Here is a 23,745-nt window from a genome sequence, read left to right as displayed (position 1 = left end):
TTACTGCTTGTTCATAGTTTTTAATAACTTTTTTTTTTCCTGATTTGAGTTATATTAAAGTATATAGTAGTATATCAGAATACTTCTAGAAATGCTTTTCCTTACAGCAGGGTTATCATGCTTTGTGTTTTCTGGGAATTGGTGTTTTCTTTCAAGTAGGGAAAAATGCTGTCTTGGTCAAGGAGGTAACTTTTAGAACTTCATTATACCAGTTCTGTTTAGAAGTAGATAAGCTTGCTGGGATTTCCCTTTAAATCAGCACAAGTAATTGATCATAATAATTTCAAATAAACATTAGTTGATATCCATATGAATAAAAATTAATTATTCTGAAATCTGTTGACTTGCCATTGACCTGTCTCAGGCAAATGTTTATATTGTTTTGTTAGAGTATACGATTTATTTAATTTGTTGGCAGTATAATCAATGTCTCTACATGATTTACAGACAATCTATTTGCAGAATAAAAGTCTGTACATTTAAGGTTTTATTCCTCTAAACAGACCGCCAGGAATTATTATAGATCTGATGTCATTTGAAAACTTATCCATTAGTACACTATTGCATTACACCCTGACACTGAAGAAACAGTAATGTAAAGTTGAAAAGGGGGAGATGCAGGGTTTTGTTCTCTGCCTAGAGATAGACACCTTTTCTAGAGGTACGAAATATCTTCAGACTTTCTTATAAACGTGAAGTGGAGCTATATGGAATTCGTACCAGGTTAGGTCATGAACTGAGAAGCGTAAAATGCTTCTTTTACCATAGCTAGTGCTGCTTTGTGTATCTGTGTAGACTGTCAGTGCTTCAAAAATTTTAATTGAGAAGCCATTGCTATGACACAGTAGATTAGTGTGATTTGTGTTTCGTTTCTTCCTCCTGTTCTTTGTGAGAGAACTTTACATAAAATTTACTATCTTTTGGCGTTTTACATCTGAATTTGCCTGTCTGTTTATATTCAAGAAGAGGAAGGCAAAGAAAATTGCTTGTGGAGTGGAAGGAAACAGGTTTTTGACTGGCTTTTGTTTCTGTGAGAAATAATTCTGCAGTCTGAGACTAGTTTTTTCTCTTACTCCGTAATTCATCAAGTTCCCAAACCAGAAGAGTTGATTTTTGTGAAGAGGCTGTAAATAGTACTTTAAATATCTTGGATTCAGTTTTTCATGTGTCCAGAATCTTGGACTTGATTTGCTGTTATGTGGGAAGACAATGCAGAGAGTGGAAAAGAGAATTTGATGAGCTCACCATTAGCTTATGCCATTGGGTAATATAATACAAGTACTGCATGTCTCTGTGTAAAATAGTTTGCAAGGGGTAGAACACAAGGTCAGTCCATAAGTCCATCTAGCCCACTATCTGTTCTCTGAAGGCATGCAGCCAGGAGAAACATGACCTTGGGTAGTGTATAAAAGCAGGACAAGCTTGCAAGGTACTTCCTCTGGTGTACTTTCCCAGCAGCTTCCAGTTGCACCTTCCTCCCCACCCCCATCCCAAGCTGTTCTAAGTGGACTGTCAGTGAATTTGTCTCATTGCTTTTGTTCTTAAAAACTTTTGCTATTTACAACATCCTGTAGCCCAGATATCCACAGCTGAACCACGTACTTTGTGAACAGTCTTCTGTTTGTTTACTGCTTATATAATAGTTTCTTAATCTCTTCCTACATTTTTTTTCACATTGGAAGAGATACTGAGCAATCATTCTCTATTAATATTCTTCAACAAGCTTCTATCCTGTCCCGTTTAGTTCATGACTACTTAATTGTTCCTAAAATAGAAGTTCTCCATAGTTTTTATGTCTTTATTGTGCTTTTCTGCACTTTTCTTCCATTTCTGTTATGCTTTTTGTCAGGGGGACAGACTTACAAATAGCATTCAGGGACACCCTTAGACTATATGTCAGCACAAGAATGCCCTCTCTTCTTTTCATGATAAACCCCAATGTATGGTTGACTTTTTTAGCCTCTACTGAGCTCTGAATTGATGTTTCCATCGTTTCAAGATTATTTTCCTGAGTAGTAAAGATCAGCTTAAAGCCCATGTGACTTTAAGAGGGTTTTTTAAACTCCGAGAATCTCTTCTTGTTTCATCTGCCTTTTTGCAAGCAAATCACATGATAATTGATTAAAGTTATGCAGTTCCTTGCAACCAGTCTCTGTCTTTACCAGAATAATTCCTCTCATATCCCATTACTTCTCAGACTCCATAAGAGCAATTGATAAGAGAGCTTGTTGAAAACCTTCTCAGAAATCCAGATGAATTTTTATGGCCATTGGTGTTTGTCTACAACAAGCAGGTTGGCTCTTTTAAAGGACCTGCATGTCCTTTATTAGTTTTCCTGACAGTTTGCACAGAGCAGAGATGAGTCTTTAGTGATTTGTAGTTCTATGGCTCTTGAGCACCTTCTCTAAAAATAGATGTTGCTTTAGACACTTCACAACCCTCTGCTGTGAAGGCAGCTTTAAGAGAGGTTGTTTAACATAAATGAAATTTCAACTGTTGCACCTTAGCTTTCATTTATAACTTTTATAAGTTCCCATAAAGACTTTGCATTTGTTTACACTGTGAGTGGGTGTTTGGATTTCTTTTTTTTCTTTTCTTTCTGAATGCTAACATAAATGTGCCTGTTGATTGTGTTGAAATTGGAAGAACTGCTGTAAGATGTTGAGGCTGGGTGTGCGGTTGCTTTTCATTTTACTCAGAACTGTATATGAAAAGCTGTCTTCAGGTTATCATATGTAAGCAAGATGTGCCAAGTGTATCCCCGTACTCTCTGTTTACAAAAAACGCTACTCAGCAGAAAGTCACCTGCTCTTAGATAACATACAGAGAAGAAATTTAGTAGATCTGTGGTACTTGCAAGGAGAGGCAGTGCCTACTCTAATAAATGCCTATTCTAATAAATTAAACATGTTTATGATTTTTCTTGAGCATCATGGCCCCAGGCACAAAACACCTGCATCCATAGAATTTAACTGCCTTACGTTCCGTATGGAATGGCCCTGTGCAGGCAGGAAAAGATTCCTGGTCTATGTCAACTTTGTAACTACCTCAAGTTGTTTTGGAAAGTGCCTAGTTGGCATGTGCCAAAACTGTGCTAAGAGCTATTTTAATGATTCAACTGCATAACTAGTGCCTGACAGCATTGCCACACACAGTTTGGTTTTTTTAAACAGACATAGTCAGAAAGTAACAAATTATCTGAACCGACTCCTCTCCTGCCTTACCTTTGCGTTATTCTGGTTTTGAAAATTAGTATCAGTCAGTCACTATTGCACTATGATTTTTGATAAATGGTGGCATAGTTGGCATGTATTTAGTAGTGAAATTGTATCCTTTGTACTATTATTTTTGGAAGTAAAATGTGTTGATAACTGGAGGATGAATGACTGATTATCACTGTTCTGCAACTTGTATTTTTTCAACATTCACCTGCATTGTGTATCTCTCCTACTGCACATACACTCCAAGTACCAGAAATCAAAGTACTTCAGTGAAGATGCTGTTAATTTGTGGCACTTGTTTTTAGTCCTCCTTGGTCTTAGTTGAGCACTGCTGACTAGTTCGAGCAAGCATAGCCTCCTTTCTTTTTCAGTGCCATCGTTTAAATGCAGAATGCTAGTTGTCTCCCATGTAAAATGTGTATAGTGTATAATAGTAGTAGTGCTTCTATTTCTAATGGAGTCATTTACTACTATTTTAAGTTTAAAATTTTCAAACTGAAGCAAGATCTCATCCTGAACCTTCCTCAGTTGAAGCAGGCTCCTGTAGCACCTGTTTTTTCCCCCTTAATCTTCTTCTGTTTCTGAGGAACTCCCGTGCTGATATCTTGCCTTTTAAAAAAGGGTTAAAGGAACAGTGGAAAAGGTCACTTGTTAAATTACTCTTTTTCACTAAAAAGCTGTTTTATTTCTTCATATCCTAGTAAGATTTATTTGAAACCTGATGCTTCTCTAGTTAGTAGACTTATTAGAATATGCACAGGACTTGTGGCACACATTCATTTCTTGTGTGGTCAAACTTAAGAAGGTCAAATTAATATTAACTCAAAATTATCCTTTTATAGCAAGCCTAAAATAATCAATTGCAGCCTGAGAAGAGACTAAGCAACAGTCCTTTAAAATGGCCATCAAAGAGTGACTGAAGAGAATAAGACAGAAAGAAAGGAGTTAGTGCAGCTGACAGCTCTGCATAGGTAGTTTTCAGTCCCCCACTATGTTTTATCATTTTCTTCAACTAAAACTACTGACTTCTAGGAAGAGCCTTTCCTGACCAATGGTGATGTTAGGCTCTCTACTGGCACTAGTGGCTGCATCAGCTGCACAAACTGCAGCAGGTGTGCAGTACTTACTACATTATTATACACTAAACATTTTGGATATCATTCTTTAGGCCATGAAAATAAGTCCTGAAACAGTTCTCCTGGCCTCACAGTTTGAAAGAAAGTCTTTTTATTGCCAGAGCGGGGTTTTCCTCTCAGGTAGACTTACGTGCTCTCCTGTGGTCCCAATAAGAGGGAAAAATAAGGAGGTGCAGCACCATGAACAGCATGTCTTCTTCACTGCTGCTCATATAATCAGATCGATCAAGATTTAGACTTCTGTAAGAAGAAACAGGAACATTACAAGACAAAAAGGACTCTCCTTGGTCGCAGCTTTTAACTTGCAGCTGTCTTTATTGCAGCAATTTAGGACTTGATGTTGAAAACCATGGGTTAATATTAAAGCTCTCTTGAAGCTTAGTAGTTATCCATCTGGTTATTTCTGAAATAACAGCCTTCACTAATAGAATGTTACAAACAGATACACAGAGGTTGTTGTCCAAGCCTAGGACATTCCTGTTTCTCCTCCCTCCTCCAGTCCCTTCTTTTTGTATTCCTTTCATGAGAGTTAACTGTGGTGGTAGTTGCGGACTCCCAGAGCTGTCAAAGTTGCTGCTTGCTTCCAGGGTAGCGTTACTGTTTGGTAGGTAACATCCATTACTGGGTCAGCAAGTGCTATATCCCTGTTATGACAAATCAGCTTCAAATTCAGGTCATAACTTTCCAAGACCTGACTTCATCTTTCGACCTACCTAGATTGCACACTTGCATCAGCCCAGCTCATAGACATTTGTATGCATTGCAATGGTCAGTGCATTCTGAAAAACAATCTTCTATGCTAGCACCGTTCAAAGCTTGACAGACTTCAAATAATGTGTGGCTATTTTTTTTTCAAGAAGGAGAAGAAAAATCTTTTGAACCTAATCATAACTCCATAATGCACTTGTGCAAAATGATGTTCCTGAGAGCAATGAAAAAACTCTTTATGTTATACCTAGAAATAAATGAGACAATGCCCCTTTTCATCTAATTGCTGTGCTTCATTGATTATGTCTTTATATACCTCTGATTTGCATATGCTTTGCCTACTGGATTTGCTTAATACAATCTGCAGGTCATTTGCCTAAGTATTTCTGACATAGTCTGCCTAGTCTTATTTCATGATCAATGGAGAAAGAGTTGAAATACTTTGTGAGATATATATCATGGTTTATTTCGTCCTAAATGAAATGTCTGTAGTCTGGTCAGGTACATTGTGCCTTCATGGTGACTATTTGTTTCCCTTGAATATCTACAGTAACCCTAGGGTGTCGTTATTCCCTCTTGATCTGAAGACCTGTCTGTTTTAAAGGTGCCATTGACTGCTGCTCATGGCTACAATAAAAAGCTGAGTCTTGCCACAGCATGCTGATGTACCAGTCCACAGCAGTAACTGCAGGGCATGGGGACTAGATTTATTTACCTCTCTGTGTATGTAACCAGTTTCTCTGAAATTAGTCTCAGGCACATGTGTGATTGTGTATTCAGATCACTCTTGAGACATCAAGGATATACTCCTTAATCATATCTCAAAAAAAAAAAAAAAAATCTCCTGTCCTTCAGAGTGTTACAAGAGATTTCTTTGTGGATGGGTGGATTAGGAATTAAGAGGTCTTTTTCCATTAGGAACTCCAAACAGGATCAAGGTTGTAATGGGAGCATTTCTCTTTTATGTTTGTTAATCCATTTCCTTGATGTTGTAGATAGGAACAAAGCTCATGTAAGCCAAGGCCAGTCACGTGGGCCACTCAATACCAAAACATGGCACTATTGGTACCAGTTTCTGTTGCACAGTCCCTTAGTATTGTTTTGGTCATCCAGACGAGATCCATCATTCATATGGCCCTACAGAACTGCATGAAATCTGGTAACAGACTGAAGAAAAAACTTGCTGTGGACCTACAGCAAGGCAGAGGGCAGAATAAAGTCTGAGAAGATAAACAGATAAAAATAGGCTTCAAAGAGCAAATATTTCCTAATTCACTTATTTCAGTTTGATCTGAAGGCATCTAGTATACTCAAAGACTTCCACTCTTGTCATTTCATAGTGTTTGCTGTTCTGCTCATTTCAACTCCTATATTCATATGTTTGTGTTGGAATATATATATATATATATATATATATATATATATATGGCTGAGTAACTTACCTCAAATAATTCTACTTTAAAATATGGTTCTCCCAAATACTCTTAATATAAAAAAGTGGTTGTAGTCCTTCAGAAAGTGGATGCATACTTGTGGAAAGCGAATGGAAACTGAGTTTTATTTGCAGTTTAAACCTATATTTTATTTTTTCAGTAGCCACTGTACTGTTCAAATACCAAATTGCAGTGTAATTTTTCTTTGTTTTATGTAATGCATTGTCACAACTCAGCTAATTATATGCACAGTGGATTTTTTTTCCGAATCACAAAGGCACTTTATACATAAATGATCAAACCTTCTGCACATTGCAGAAAGAATTGTCTCCGTTGCAAAAACTTCTTGATGCTTCATTTTTTTCATTTTATTTTTTTGTATCATGTGACTTCATTCTTGCTGTGTGGCTAGTTATTTCCAAACTGTTAACTCACTTCTCAAGTAATGTGTTCTTCAGGGTTTGTTTTTTTATATTGATAAATGATGAAATCAGCATTCAGGTAAAGTTTTGTGTATTCATTTTCTTACAGGAACAAAAAATAATACTCAGTAGAAATGCTGTAACTTTGGCAAAAGTGTCACACTTAGTCTGAAGGCTGTTTAATACATTTTAGTATACACTTACAGAGAAAGGCTGGTGGTTGGTTGCTTCTTTTTTGTGTCAGAGGAGGGGAAATGAAGGAGATGGCACAGCCTTTGTAGGTGTCATATGTCTCACTGGTAGAAGTAGTTGGTTTGTAGTGCATATAACCAATTTCTTCTCACAGAGGGTCATTTGCAATCTTTTGAAGTCAGGCCTTCTATCTGTGGTTCTTTAGTAATTTGGTTGTAGCGCAATTCTGCCTTAGCCATCACAATGCATTTTCTCTCTTCCTTGTCCCCAAAAGCTCAGCTCACCTTTCGGTATGGAAGGTGAACAGAAGAGATGAGGAGAAAATGCTGAAATGGTCCATCCTCTTTACAATCATCAGATGAATACTCCTCTTTCTGTAAGCCTTATTTGCCTTCTGTCCCTATTAGTTAAATATGAAGGTTAAATATTATCTTGGCTGCAAGAAAAGAGTAACTTCTGAAGAAGTAAGGGCGGAAACAAAGGACCAGCAGAATTTTTTAACTGTTTTTATACAAGGATATATTCCATCAGCCCTGTTATATTTTCACAAACTGTCATAATTCATGTTTGAGTATCTGTGTTGCTTTCCAAACATGGTGGTCAAACTGAGGTCTTAGCAGTATCATGTAAAAGAGATGACTTGTGTTGTATATGGTAAATGTCTTGTAAATGCATTCCAGGCATAGATGTATTTTTTTTAAGACTTTCAAATAACGCAGGTAGCTTATATTTTGTTGGAAACATTCTTCTTTTTCACTGCACTGCTTGCATAGTAAGTTGTTTCTCATTTTGCCTTCGTGCACTTGGCCTGTCAAATATAGTATGTCCCTGATGAATTTGGGTAGTAGATTGCTTCATGCCATTTTCCAGTCTGAGCTATGCTTAGAACCGTTGGATTCTATCCTTTACAGTGTCTACCACTCTTCCCAGAGTATTGCTACTGACTCATCCAAAGGATTAGTGCAGATACTGAATGAAAATGCTAAGGACATACTGATCTCAAATAATAAGACACTTCTAATACCTTGCCCTTTGGTATAGCTTTTCAATTAAATGTGAAGTTACTTTATGGGGATTGCATATATGTTGTAATTTTGCAGTATGCTATTGAGTCCTATAGCAAAATTCCAAAAGCATTGCAACAGTTGAGATGGATGCTTCCATTTTTATTTCAGAACAGGCTGTTTACTTTTCTAAAAGAAATATGCCTTCTTTTTTACTTTTTTGGATGCTGAATAATCCTCATTGGCTGCTTTAACAGCTTCTCAGCTGTGTCACTAATTTGCTTACTATCTCTCCAAGTGTCCAAGTGAGAGCAGTTGATCTGAAGTTGCTTAGATAGCACTTTTTTTTTTTAGTTTAAACTTTATACATCATAATTCTTAGAGAAATTTATTACTCTCTTAATTGTCCCACAATCCTGTCCTTTCCTCTAGTCCATTGGTTAGTTGTGATCAAAACTATCCAGAATTATTTTAAACTTTTTATTCTATTTAGAGAGCTCTGAAACAATTCCATATTGTATATTTTGGGTTTGCAGTACTGAGATACTAGGGAATCATTTAGAAGATCTCTGTTGTGTACATCTGGGAATTTTTTTTCTTCCATTCTTCTGATAACAGAAGTGTTCTTACAGAAATATCTAATCAAAATTTCAAGATGCAGAAGAACACCTCACATAGTCTGATTTTGACAGTTGTTATTTGATCTTGCTAATCTCTCATAGGCAATTTCAGTAATCTTTTCTACGCATATTATTTGAAAGTTTGTGCGTGTGTGTATTCTGTTTGTATCTTCTCAGGCATAAACAAATTTAAAGTCAGATGGAGTAATTTCATTAAACAGCTCAAGGTGATTTCATGTGAAGGCTTCAAAATTTGCTTATACTTAGCATTTTGATTGGACTCGATGATATCTTAAAAGCCTTTTGCAACATAAATGATTCTGTGATTTCACCAGTTTGCCTCCATGTTGGAAAAAGGGTCATCTGGGCACTGTGAGACATGTATTTTTACTGTGTTTAAATAAACTAGGTTTGAAATACTTTTTTTTTTTTTTAAATACCTTGTTCAGGTGAAGTCACTGAATCTGTGATTAAATATGTGAAATAAATACCTGACATGAGTGCAGTCTTTGCAAACTGCAGGGTATGCTGCTTCCTGTCCAAAAGTGACTCAGTAATTAATTTCCTTTGTTACTCATTGGTAAAAATTAAATGCTACACTCAGTTCAAAAATGCTAGCCCTGTGATGATAGGAGGATGGAAATACAGCCTTTGTTTGTCATCTTTTGTTTAAACATAAGGCATTTTTTCTTCAACACTTTTCAACATATCCTAAAGTCAGCTCTATTCCATGTTTAATATTTTGAAGCATGGACCTACAGTCATGGTTCAGTTATTTGTGAGAGTCTTGTTTCTAGATCCAGTGTCAAAAATGCAGTTCAGTTAAAGGTGTCTGTGAGTGCAGGCAGGTGGATTTGTCCCTTGTGAACAACACATAGGAACTGCTAATTCTGAGCTGACCCAGTTCTGATAGCTGTGTCACGCTCGCTGGCATGTCACCTACTAACCATATTGTCATCACTGGGGAAAAAATAAAACTCCCCACTGCTGCCTTGGTTGTCTCACATATTTTTTTATCACTACGTTTATTGTTTGATAAAATGGTTCTTTTGGTCACAGTACTAACTAAATGTTAAGTAGAATTGCAGGTATTTTGGGATCTTTTAGTTCAGCTTGTTTCCAGCACTAAGAAAAAACCCAACTTCTGGAAGCTGATGGAGTTGAAAGGAAAGAGATAAAGCAAATACAGAAAATTCCATGGAGGAGGTGGGTGGAGAAACGAACCAGATTCACAGTGAGGAAATTGCCAGAATGGTTATTATAACTGTGGAGCTCTCCCATGCCACTTGTCCCTTTTTCAGCTTTGCACCTATCTCAGGCAGGGGCTGTATTTGAATTTGCTGCTTTGTACAGTGTGGTTGCATGCTGTTTGCCAAGTTTTCCCAGCTTTCAGCAAGGGAGTTTGGAGGTGTCCTTCACTTCTTAATGTTTCATATTTCTTACTGATATAGCAGTATTGACACCGGTATTTTTCACCAACTGAGATAAAGCTTTAAAAGTCTTAATTGCAGGGAAAAAAAACCCTAACTCTTTTGTGCTGAGATGCGCACTGCACCTTGCTCATACAACAAAAGCTACAAGCTTCTCTTAAAGTACTCACCTATCCCATCTTCATGGGTTGATTTCTTGAGTCTGTGAATGTAACGGGTCCAAAAAGACTAAAAAGATCCCAGGTTTGGGGGAAGAACCTGGAATACTTTATTCAATGCTCAAAGCGCTTATTTAAGGGTCTTGGGGGCCTAACATGCTAATAAGGGGGCCAGTTTATGCCAAGTAGAGGAATCCTTCCAGTAGCAGGGGTGACATAAGGGGGAAAAGGGATTTACGTTTCTCGGATACAGTATTTACATTTGGGGGGAAAGAATTGATATTTCCAGTAAGCAGTATTACATTGGGGTAGAATGGTCAGCTTTTCCCGAAATAAGGATTACACAGGGAGGCAATGAGGCTTTTGCATGAACCGGTAGCATCACAGCAGAGTTTCTCCATATCCTGCTGGGGGAGACAGGACAGTCTGCACGAATGAATGTCAGTGGATTGTGTCTGGTCTTTTAGGTGGTGGGTTTTTCCCCAGCCCCTGTGGCCCAAGGCTTCTGGCTCAAGCCCATCAAGCCCCTTCCTGATGGTAGCTGAGGTTCGACTCTTACATGTGAACATCTCTATAGAGAATACTTGTCTGAAAAACTGCAGAGGAATTGTGCTGGTACCATCCATCTCCGATCACTTTTTCTGTCTCTCTTCAGGGACCCGTCCTGAATCAAGCAATCAATCTTTGCTTGTTGTGGGGTGCAACACCCCCACAGAGAGTATCAAATGAATTAAAAGAAAAGGGGCAATCTGGTTAATTCCTAAATCTAATAAAATGTTGTTTTCTGACTATTTTTGAGCAGATCAGCTTTTTTATGCTAACTATAGCATTTGTTATTCTTTCCCTATTTACTTTTCAAAGTTGCTTGGAAATTGTCATATACTGGCAGGCATACTTATATATCATTGTCAATTCTGAATATTACTACCCTTTCAGTATAAAGCCCTTGCTTTGTTTCTTTTTTTTTACTTGGTTCAATTAACAAATTGTTTATTATAAATAACACGCTTCAGAGGCAGAGTGTAGAAGAGTATACTCTTAATTATGCTGCCAGCCTGAATAGCATTACAAGAAAACCTGTCCAGGGACGTGATTGACAGATATTTCGCCAATAAGAAAGTGAAACTTGGAATCAAATGTATGTGGTAGAAAGTGACAAAACCCCCTCATATCTTAAATAAAGACCCTTCTAGTTGAAGGATGCAAGAGGTTTGGACATACTGTTATAAAATGTCAGGCAAAAGGTAATGTCATTTACTTAAACTCATGTGTTGAACTTACTAGGTTCAAGTTATGAACTGCCTCTTGAGAGGTCACAGCAGCCTTCCCATCTGGCTCAGAGAGGGAAAGATGGCTTGGATGCAGTCACGTTATTCTGAATGGAGCAACTGGTCACTCCCTGCCTCTGTCAGCTCTCACCTTGAATATTTACCCATAATCCATAAAGACTTTTGAACAAGTATTCAGTGTGCTGGGATTTTCTAATTTATGGTGGGAATCCATACGTTTTGCAATTTGTAGTTGTGACTGTGCAGAATTAGCTGCATATCAGTACAACAGAACTGACATTAGATTACTGAGTGGAGTGCAATCTTTAATTCCTTATTTTCAAGTGGAGATACAGTATTCCAAGGCTTTGCAGACAGCACTAACTGGAAAAAGTCAGTTCCTTCTAAAGCATATCTCTTCTTTTTTCTAGGGCAATTCTCAGAGTTAACAGGGCTATCTTCTAGTTTAAAGACTTGAGAAAGCTTAGGCAGACTTAGTAAAATGTCTAGACAATTGAGCCTTAGCTGCATATTGTTGTAATTTTGAAATGGTTAAAAAGCAATAGTTCTTTTTTTTGGGTGCCAAGGTACCAAGACCTGTTAAAGAGAACAGAAACATGACTTACAGTTGAAACATCCTTTTTCTAACTCTTTGTAGGGTTATACCATACAATAAATGTACTGCCTAGTTACGGAGCAACCTGTCTGATTGCCACAGAGCTATTGGGTATGTTTGCTTGCCTCAGAGATTTGTTCAGCTTGCAAATGTGATGTTCATATTTTTCACTTTTTTTATATATTTTTAAATGTTCATTATTAGCAAATGAGGTGGATTATGTCAAATTATTATTGATGCCTAAACTAGCACAATATTGTTGCAAACAAGTACCAGACAGATCATGAGTAGAGGAAGATTGCATTTCTGATCAGCATGAAACTTTGAATGTAATGGCAGACCTCAAATTGCTCATCAGGAGAGAAGTTCACAAAGCTGACCTTTTCAAAGGGTAGAGAGTAAATTTAAGTGGAAAGATTAATGTTAAAATGGTCATGTCCTGTTCGCTATGTTTGTCCCATTGCACATGTAATATTTTTGCCATCAGTATTTTTATTCTATTCTTACCACTTTCCATTTTAACAGTTGAACAACTGTGAGAGATAACTTACAATCCTGAAGTCATTTGACTTGTCATCTTAAAGGGTATTTATAAACTATAGCATTCAGGGAGCCCCCAGTGTTACTTTAAATAGAGAGACTGCTTTTAGGATTAAGAAGAAAACCGGACTGTTTCATTTTGAAATGGCTTTTCTTAAGCAGAACTGTAATGATGGCTGATTTAAAACTCCATAAAAACAGGTAGCAAGCCTAACCATATTCTGTATTTTTGCATTATCACTGAAGACTGCAGGAAAAGCAAATGGTATGGCTTTTGCTAAACATGTGAAAAAGATGGTTTTCTCCTGCAAGTACAAGTAGCTTTATCCTCTTTTAATATTGGTCTATATTAACAGTTTCCTGTAAGCAGAAATGCCACTTTTGTTATTTTAATTGTATTGAGAAGAGTAGGGTTTGTTCCACACAAAAAAAAAAAATTAAAAAAAGAGATGTGGGTGTCCTAACAGCCTATTGACTTAATTTCTGTCACGTTTTCAAGTTCTGAACAATTTATACAGGATAATGGAAATTGGAGGGTAATAAGACAGAAAAAGAAACAAGCGATTTCAGTTAGAGAACTTGATAAGAGAAGCAAGAAATATTTGTGATTAATGAAACAAGGTATTTAGAAATATATACTAGTTATTGACATGGACAGGAGAGGACATTATTGCTTGCAATCTTTAAAATGATGATAGTCAGGAGAAAGATCAGAATAAGTTGATTTGAGGTTCTGTGATAGTCAGGTTGTTACCTTTAATTGCATCTGATTTGCTAAATACAAGCAATACAAGCATTAGATTACAAAGTGCATGATGGAAATTATTTACAGGGGGCACAAGAACCTATAGTCATAATCTTTTTTTTTTTAATGTTGCAGACGTCTGGGTGGTTGTAACATGTGAGGGTGTGCTTCCCAGTGCAGCATCTGATTAGTTACTAATTTAGTAAGGAATGTCCTGGCACAGTTTTGTTGAAGCATGTGAGCCTATCAGCAGAATAACATATTATATTCTTTTACTCAACATACAGTTGAGTAAAACAGCTCAGCTGTTTTGAAACAAAGATGACGGTATTCCTTCCTACATCTCCTTTTTTCCTCATATTTCTTACTGGCAGAAGAAATGTTGCATGTTTACTTACTAAAATATATTTCATGCCTTCATTTTTTTTAATTAATATTCCAAATATTTTAGAGTCTAAATAACACTCCAGATCAGTTCTATAAAGCTATAAGTCATTTATTTTTACACTGAGGAAAACAGAAAGTGACACACGCTCATTATGTTCTGCATGTTCTGTACATTTCCACACTCCTTGAATACAGTTGATCAAACATTAAGGAGACCAGTTTAACAGAAATTTTCAGAGATAAGTATTTACTGTAGCACAAAACCATGGAAGTTCTCTCAAGTCCAGTTGCATGTTGTGGCCACAATGCCTTATGACACACACTTCCTTTCCCTAGCTTAGATTTGATATAAAAAGGATAATAATCTTTCAGAAATGCAGCCTTTTTTTCTTAGCACTTGGATTGGTAGTACAGTTAATAGATCACTGATGTAGTTGTGGCCATCGAGGTTACTATAGGTCAGTTTATAGAGGGAGGTAATGCTTAAGAGAATTTCACAGTGAATGTAGAAATATCCACTGTCTGTGCTGGAACTATTCTGACAAACGTACTCATAAGTGATCTGAAAAAGCAGTGAATAGTGGGATGGCCACGTACCAAAGTATTCAAGAAAATGAAGCAAGGACCAACTATGAAGAATTTCAGAAGATCCTTACAGGATTCTTTCACACTGAAATAGCATTTGAAATTCAGTGTAGGTAACTGTAAAGTTATGCAGAAATACCAGTACTAAATTCACATATAAAATAGTTGTGTGTGAAGGTGACTGTAACCACTCATGAATAAGATATCTTCTCAGAAGATCAGTGTTGATCAACAGACTAAATGCACTGTTAATTATCAGTAAAAAAGACATGCAGGGCAAAAGTAATCACAACCGCATGACACTTTTAAATCTGTTGTATGTCAGAATCCTGAATACTCTGTGTGGTTCTGTTCTGCTACCTCCCAGAAAAAGATACAGGAGAAGAAAAGTCCAGAGCAGAGCAACAAGGTAGATCAACTATACGGAACTATTTCCATATAAAGAACAAGTAAATGAGGTGGTTTTTTTCAAAAGAGAAAAAGAATAATTAAAAGGAAACATATTGGAGCTCTCCAAGATACCATAAGGAACGTATCTTCTCTCTCACACTGTTGGAAAGAGGAGACATCAAAATAGCAGGCTGAGGAAAAATAAAAATAAGTAATTAAGCTTTAGAAATCCTTGACACGTGATTGTTGTGAATGTTAGAACTATATGTGGATTAAAATACAAATCACAGGACAGTTTTTAAAGAAAATCAGTTGAAGACTATTAAAAATAAAAAACCTGTGGGTTTGGAAGTCCCTGATTTGCAGATTGTTGGACGATCTATTATGTTTTATGGAAGTGTCATTATGTATTTTCCCTTATTATTATTTTGTTTCTTAGGTATCCCGAGGTATTTGGTTTTGGCAACCAACAGGGCACAGGGCTAGATGGAGCTTTGGCTGACCCAGTGTAGCTGTTGTTGTAAAAAGTGTTACAAGCATTGACTTTTTATTCAGTTAAGTGACAAAGTAAGACTGAAATAAATATATCTGTTTATTTCTGCATTTGTATATAATTGTATATAAATATTTAAGTCTGAGACATCCCAGAAGGGCACGTGAGATAGCTGTTGCCCAATTTTAGACTGCCTGTTGCTACCAACACATTCCACAGAAGTTGCAAGGTCAGCGTGTACCATAAGATCCTGCTCTTTTTGCATTTAGGCATGAGATCAGAGTAATACAATCAATCAGAGCAGTAATACCTGAGGTTTGCATGTCTGATCCTTAAAAAAATACTGTTCTAAACATTTTTAAGAGCTTTTAGCTGAATACATGTGGAGCTTTTCTTAGAACACAAACTGAGATGTCTGAACAATTACTGTACGAAACAGTTCCCATTGTGAGTTCACCATAAGCAAACAGTTTTCCTAGGATGTGTGCCTTGACAACTTCTGTCCTAACTGGTTAGCTGAATTAGGTATTTTTTATTATTATCAAAGTCTCAAAATGTGGGAATTCAGCTGAAATCTCGATAAATAGAAATTTCTGAAAAGGACACTAAGCAGAATTTGTTGTTAAAGTTTCAAATACTTTGCTCAAAATCCTTCTAGATGTACCTTGGAAAAAACTTATTTCTTCAATCAACAGTCAAACTCAAACCATACTGAAGAGGCTTTTTTTTTTTGTAAAGAATAATTTTAGCAGGTGGAAATTATAGTCTTCTGGGGCTTTCTTTGTCAGTCACTGAAATGAGATGAAGAGAAATGCAGGTTACCTGAAAAGCAGTTGAAAAATGATATATTTAAAGTACTCTGAATGTTTCCCAAATAAATTATTTTGGGGATTGTGGGGAGTTTTTTGTAGGTTTTGGTTTGGGGTTTTTTTGTTTAGGTTTTTTTTAGTGCTTTGTTTGAGTTTTTTTTAATAAGAGAGACTCACTGGACTAAAGTAAAAGCCTGCATAGAGTGTTATTTTTTTCACCCTTCTACTTCCCTTCTCTACAACAACATCTATAGGAACATCCAGGGAATTGGGCTTAATGATCCTTATTCAAGATTCTGAAGGAAACAGCAAAAGCTGTGATAAAATATTGTGCATTTTACAGATTGAATATATGTGTATGTGTTTATATATAGTAACTTCTAAACTGAAAGCTTATTTTTTTCAGTCTTCTAGCACCAAATTGTACTATTAAAATGTATTTCATACAGCTTAACAAAAAAGATTCTGTAGAAGTCTTTAAATGTCCATTAAAAAAATGAGGGAAAAGAAAGTTTTAGTGGTGATAGGAACTGCTGTTTTGCTGTGCAAAACAGAGTGGTGCATACATGTGTTCTAAACCACCTTATGAAATGGATTGAATTTAATTAAAATTTTTAGTGAAGGAACAGGAAAAGGAAAATTTGTGGTTTATACTTTGGGACAAAACCCTAGCTAACTGAAGTTAGTTTGGCTTCCCAGCAGTTCTGTCAGCCCCTCAGCAAAATGTCATGCATACTGTCATCTTCTCGAGACAGGGTAAAGGTTATCAGGTGCTCAGCACTTCTGGCTGAGTGTTCTGGCAGCGCTCACCCGACCAGTTCAGGGGATTCCTCTAGATCACAAATCAACATGTGCCCTTGCTGACAAACAGGTTAAGCTGCACATCTTCATCGATCATCATTCCTCCTCTGAACCTTTCTTGACTTGTATTAGCCCAAGAGCCATTTGACTCTCTAGTTTTTTTGGGGGGTGAGTGCGATTGGAGGAGGGAACTCACTTGTGGTTTGCAGTCTTGACCATCCCCTTGCCTTTTCTGTGGAGCTGTGTGGTGTTTCATTGATCTCCCATGTCTTTAAAATTTGTGGTTGTTTCTCAGAGGGCTGGATGTTGAAAGAGTAGAATGGTTGTGGTTTGACAAGTATTCACTTTGGAGAAACTCTGTGAAGAAATTGGTTTATCCAGTCACTCTAGGATAAAGTTAGTTTTGTTTTAATCAGTACACTCAGAAGTAACCATCTTATTTAGTTTGCAGTTGTGTACATGTATGAACTGCTGTTGTGTGAAGCATACTGTTGCTTCATCTAATGTAGTTCTTGCTGCTTTTTCTCATTACCTTTCTTACTCTTCTATGTTGTTGTAAGTGATACTATGTAGAAATATTTTCTTTAAGTTTTGATGTTAGCATTTAACAAGTTTGTTTGTCTGTTTACTCTCTTGAGCTGGTAGAGCTATAATGTGAGATCAAAAGGTAATACGAACTGTGGTGAGAGGCTTCTGTATTTTCTTAATACTCTTTTTTAAACAAACTGGTTGATCAGCATACACAAATATGTGCCTTTTAAAGTGGCACACACTCTGACATTTTTTCCCTGATTGTAGTTCATAAACACTTTAAACTTTTTTTATATAAATCTACATGTTACTCTTTTCTTTATAATTTATCAGATTTTCTAACATGCAATTACAGGTGTTGCAGTTGGAAGGTACTGGCATGTAGCATACAGATTACCAGTTGCTGCATCAGATTAAAATATGGCCTTGAAACTGAGTCACATTAGTGACAATCTAATTATCTTTTTTTTGTTACAGTTGCACAGTTGTACAAACTACCACATTTGAGACTGAATAAAGACAATGCTGTTGCAAAAAGCTCTTTATAAGGGGAGGGAATGTGATTGTAATTTTACCATCAGACATGTTAAACACTAGAGACTTCACCTCTTGTTACACAGTAAATGAACTAATAGATAAGAAGTTGGTGTTAATAAGTTGATAAATTAACAGTATCATTTAGTCATCTGGCTCGCTTTCTCTATACAGGCATTGAAAAAGGCTGTGGACCTTAAGGAATCAAAATGAATCATACTTAATATGAAAACATTTGGCTAGCAATTCTGAATATTAATCAAAACTTTGGCTCTTTGTGCTGGGACATAAGAATAGGGTTGATGTCAGTAAAAATGATTAATATATAACTGTGTGCTGTGCTTACATTATAATATACTTGAAGTCCTACAGTTATTCATCCCTAAGCTTCTAAGATCTGATTCGGGGCTGGTGACCTGGACTTCAATCTAGTTATACCTTGCAATTGCACTAACCATTCTCTGGAGAGATTTTCTTACATTGCACTGAAGAATAAATTATATGACTAGATGGAAAACTGGCTCATATCCTCTTGTTCATAGGACGATTGTAGCAGTGAAATAATGGTGGGTTGTCTTAGCAAACTGTGAGCATACCGGCAAAATCTTTTAAAAATATGCACTGTCAGTATGTGGTCTGAGTGTTCTAATTATCTTAGAGATTCTATGTAGCTGAGTGATTTCTTATCTTCTTAATTGAATTACATATAGACTTGTCTTCTAAATGTACTTGTATAGAAAACATTACAAATTTCTCAGGTTTGTGCTTTAACTCTTTGTATCAGTACTTTTGAAAACTATTTTGAAGTCCTCATGCATTTTTTTTTAACCAATTTTTTCAAAGGAAGCTGACTTCATTGTGTAGCTATCTTGCTGTTTGGTCTGCCTTTCATATAGTTCATTTTTTTCAGTAGGAAAAGAAACCAATTGCTGAGAAAAATCAGATTCAGATTACTGCAAACCAAAGGAGACAGGGAGATAGGCAGGTTTCAGAATCTTGTGTAGCATGTGTACCTAGGGAAAAAACCTGCATTTTAATGTGACTTGACTGAATTACAGATCATGATAATAGATGAACTAGTACATAAGCACTTTTGTATGTTTAGAGTAAATAATTTCATGAAAATGTATGTAAAGGGTTTTTTGAAAATTTGGGAAAAATATTCAGTTATCTTTAGAAATTACTCAGATCATTGCTAGGTGGGTTTAGTTTTTTTGTTTGGTCTTTTTTTTTTCCTCCAAATATTTGTTTCTTTTATAGCTATTTAACAAGATCCCATGGCCAAAAAGTCCCAGAGCAGTTGAGATTTTCACCCCTAGTGGTAAGATCTTCTACCTTCCTGTCTCCAGCTCTTCTCTGTTTGTGACACAAATCCAGCATGATCTGTCATATTTGTATAGAGGAAAATTTGCTATCTTCATGTTACTAAAATGTAATATTTTGCTTTTTAAACTGCAGTTGAAGTGTCTCTTACTCCCTTTAACTCCTCTTTCTGCTTGTGTTTGAAACTCAGAAATATTCTCATGCATTGTGGAGCATTATTATGCGTGCTTTGGGATGAAACACTAAAACCTCACAATGACAATTCATTTTTGCTGATATAAATCAGGTTTTGGTGTCTGTTGATAATGAGTTTGCTTTCATACTCAATTTTTTATGATTCTTTAAAAATACGTATTCATGCGCTTTGTTCTGCCCAGTATTTCTTGCATGTGGTTGTTTAGCTTTTTGAACGTTGCATTACTTTTTTTATGTCAAAACTGGATGCTGTTTTGTTTGTGGTTTTTTTCTTGAATATGCAACTCGTAATTTAAAAAATGTTTTAACAATTAGTTATTTCATCCAGGTAAAAATAAGAATCCTGTATAATATGCAGAATTCCATGAAGAGAGAAAGAAAGCACTTTTTTTGTTTACTTTTATTGGTCTTCGACTGTTGAAGGATTTTATTTATTTTTTTTTACAATCCTGATCCTAGGTACAGCTAAATACCAAACTACATTTCGTGTGTAATAGGTGTCTTCAGCTTTTTTAGCACACTGCTTACCAGGTTGTGGTTACACCTGATATAATACCCCAGCAAATAACTGAGCACGTTCAATAGGTCCATTTTCATGATTTTTCATTCACACTTGTATGAAAGGCTTCCTCTCTTATAAACAGGGCTCTTATAGTGTATGGGGAGATCTCAAAGTTAAGGAAATATATTAAGCATTTGCAATTTGAAGTAAGCTTTACATAGAAAGAATCAGGATAGGTGTTGTTCAGCAAATTTGGATGTTGAAAATATGTGAAAATTGGTCATGCCCTTCAAGTTGATGAATCACAGAATATGCTGAGTTGGAAGGGACCCACCAGGACCATCGAGTCCAACTCTTAGCCCTGCATGGGACCATCTCCAAAATCACACCATGTGCCTGAGAACATCATCCAAATGCCTCTTGAACTCTTGTCAGGCTTGGTGCTGTGACCCCTTCCATGAGGAGCCTGTCCAGTGCCCAGCCACCCTCTGGGTGAAGAACCTTTTTCTGATATTCAACCTCAACTCCCCTGACACAACTTCAGGCCATTCCCTTTGGTCCTGTCACTAGGCACCACAGAGAAGACATCAGTGCCTGCCCCCCTCTTCCCCTCACAAGGAAGTTGTAGACTGTGATGAAGTCTCCCCTCAGTCTCTTCTTCTCCAGGCTGAACAGAACAAGTGACCTCAGCCACTTCACATATGGCTTCCCCTCAAGGCCCTTCACCATCTCTGTTGCCCTCCTTTGGGCACTCTAACAGCTCAATATCTTTCTTATATTGTGGTGCCCAAAAATGCATACAAAATTCAAGGTGAGGCCACACCAATGCAGAGCAGAGTGGGACGATCCCCTCCCTCCACTGGTTGGCGATGCTTTGCCTGATGCCCCCCAGGACACGGTTGGCCCTCCTGGCTGCCAGGGCACTGCTGACCCATATTCAACTTGCCATAGACCAGGACCCCCAGGTCCCTTCCTGCTTTCCAGCAGGCACTGCTTTCCAGCATCTCATTCCCCAGTCTGTACAAACATCCAGGGTTGCCCCATCCCACATGCAAAATCCAACACTTTGCCTGGTTGAACTTCATATGGTTGGTGATTGCCCAGTCCTCTCATTTGTCGAGGTCTCTCTGCAGGGCCTCCCAGCTGAAGAGCACAGGGCATAAGATGGAGCTCTGTGGAACCCCACTAGTGACAGGTCTCCAGTCTCATGTTATCCCCATTCACAGAGAGTACTTTGTGCTCAACCTGCGAGCCAATTACAGTAATGTGTGTGTGCTTATAAATACAGAAAGGTACACACACAAATGTGATCAGTATATTCAGTTCTATATTGAAAAAGGTGGGAATATTTTATTTTGAGATACTTCATGTATTTTATTAGTATGATTTTTTTCAGTAGCATTAAAAGGGATTTCAAATTAGTTTTCATCCTAAACATACCTTTGACAATGATGGTAATTTTTAAACCCATGCTCTTGCTGAAAATAACATCAGCATAAACCATCTACAAAAAGTAAAATGGTAGCCTTTAAATTCCTTGTGGAAATACAAACTAAACTACATGTTCTTTTGGGAGTGTGATTTTTTTTTCCTGTCAATTGAAGATTTTTAGGATGTCTTTAAGTGTACAACAGGGTGTTCATAATTTTTTCATCCACATTATTAGAAGTGAGTCTTGTTCACAGCTGAATAATTAGAACAGAGTTATATGTTGAAAGCACCATCTTAATCTCCTTTTAGCTGAGGCAGTAGTGATTGTGAGTGGTTCTGGAGCTGGTTGACCAGCTAAAGTGTGCCACAGGCTGACTAATTAAAATCTTTGAAAGCTTGCAGCCTGGGTGAGATACATTATCTACCACGCAATGCCAGATGACACCCTTGCACTCCACATGGACAACATGCTGCCTTTTACCTACCTCCTAAACCCTTGGAGCATCTTCAGTATCTAAGTATGCACAGCAGTGCATGTGACACTATTTCCAATCCTCTCAGCTATTCAGTAAGGCTGCTTCCTTGTCTCTGGCAAGAACGTAGCTTTTATTTCCCTTCTTTCACTGGAGACTTCTACAGTCCTTGGTGCCTGCCTGTAAAAGGAAAATTTCTGATCTGCATGCCAGCACATCTTTTGGGATGTCTTAATACCTGACAGTAAAGAGCTGTTACTCAACGGCTCTCAAGCAAGTTTTCAGAAGGGTTTAGAAGAGGTCTGCTTAAGTGAAGACAGGGCCATGGAGATGAACAGAAGTAAGAAGCGTTGATTCTTTAAGTTATCCAAATAACATAAGGAAGACCAGGTACTCTGGAAAGCTATATGTAAAAGTAACAACAGCCAACAGAGCATGAGGAACAACTCACAAAAAGAGTCAAAATGTGTAAATAATATGTAAAAGTATGCCAGCACTGGGAGTAACTCTGTACATTCCTGGGGTTTTCCACCTTCAATTGGTTATAGTAAAAATAGGAGGAGTTTGCAAAAGAATAGTCAGAATGTTTGAGGCCATGCAAGAGCTTACATGTATGAAACAGATGAGCAAAATAGGGCTTTTAAAGCTGAATGAGCTGACCAAGAGTAGGACATTGTCAATGGAATCTTTTTCCTCTTGATTATAAAGCCAGGGGCTTCCATGTTAATTTCAGAAGTAATAAGGCTGGGGAGAGGAACTCACAGTAAGGTGGAAGAGGTTGTTCTTTCTGTTAAGGAATGAACAGAGTCAAGGGGAGGGAAAACTTCAGAAAATGCTGCATATGAGAAGTGAGAGACACATAGCAAGCCTGGAAGATAGCAGTTCAGGCTAAGAGGTTGCTTAGAGGAGCACAGATTAGTCATGTAATTTGGGGCCTCAAAAGTGGCAACAAAGAACTTAGAAGGGACAGAGAGGACTGACCCAAGTCCACTGCAGTTCAGAGTGCAGTGCTCAGGTGCAGCTAAGCAAGGAAGTAAGAACATCCTTGAAAAATAACATGGGTAGGGAAAGAGCTTTTCTTTCCTCAGTTCTGTCATTTCTAGTCACTTTGAGTTTTCCATATTGAAAAAGTTTAAAACTGATTTTTAGCAATGCTAAAAATGGTGAGCTCTTTTCTAAGCAGCTTTACCTTTCAATTTTGCAGTCCTATCAAAGAAGAATATGATAATAGTCTCCAGAAATGATAAATTGCTGTGAAAAGCTACAGAGAGTTAACTGTCATCTACCTGTTTCAGTATAAGACTTCTTAGAAACCAGTTGAAGTGGCTAGATCGGAGCAAACAAAATTGTGTGGGGTTTGGTTGTTGGTTTTTTTTGTTTGTTTCCAAACAGTATGCAGTTAAGCTGCAGATGTCCTTGCCACAAGATGTTATTGGTGTTATCACAGGACAGAAATCCACCCAGAGCTAAAAAAACAGGCATCACTGCTGGTTCAAAACTCCACAAGTTGGGAGTCTAGAAGATCATCTGTAGAAGGCAGCAATGCATTAGTCTCTTGGCTGTGCTTCTGGACACAGGAGATGGCAGAAGCCCTTTGGCCTGATTCAGTACAGTGTGTTTGTTCACCTCCTGCTGTTCCACCCAAGCGGTCTTGGAGACGTCATTCTGTCTTGTGCAGCTGTGAAATAGTCTGGAGCCTGATCTGCTGGAAAACTCCAGATGGGCCAATACAAGCTCTAATTCCCTTGGGTGCAGAAGTATTCAGAATGATAAAAAGAAATGAGATTAATTTTTTGAA

At 37.3% G+C, this 23,745-nt stretch overlaps 1 protein-coding gene across 2 annotated transcripts in view; it reads left to right on the top strand.

The window, feature by feature from the left end:
* RETREG1 (reticulophagy regulator 1) overlaps positions 1-23,745 on the top strand; it is a 60,942-nt gene that overhangs the window by 14,909 nt on the left and 22,288 nt on the right. The window lies entirely within an intron of this gene.

Source organism: Chiroxiphia lanceolata, chromosome 1, assembly GCF_009829145.1.
Source record: "Chiroxiphia lanceolata isolate bChiLan1 chromosome 1, bChiLan1.pri, whole genome shotgun sequence".
NCBI lineage: Eukaryota > Metazoa > Chordata > Aves > Passeriformes > Pipridae > Chiroxiphia > Chiroxiphia lanceolata.
This window is presented reverse-complemented; position numbering and strand designations above follow the sequence as displayed.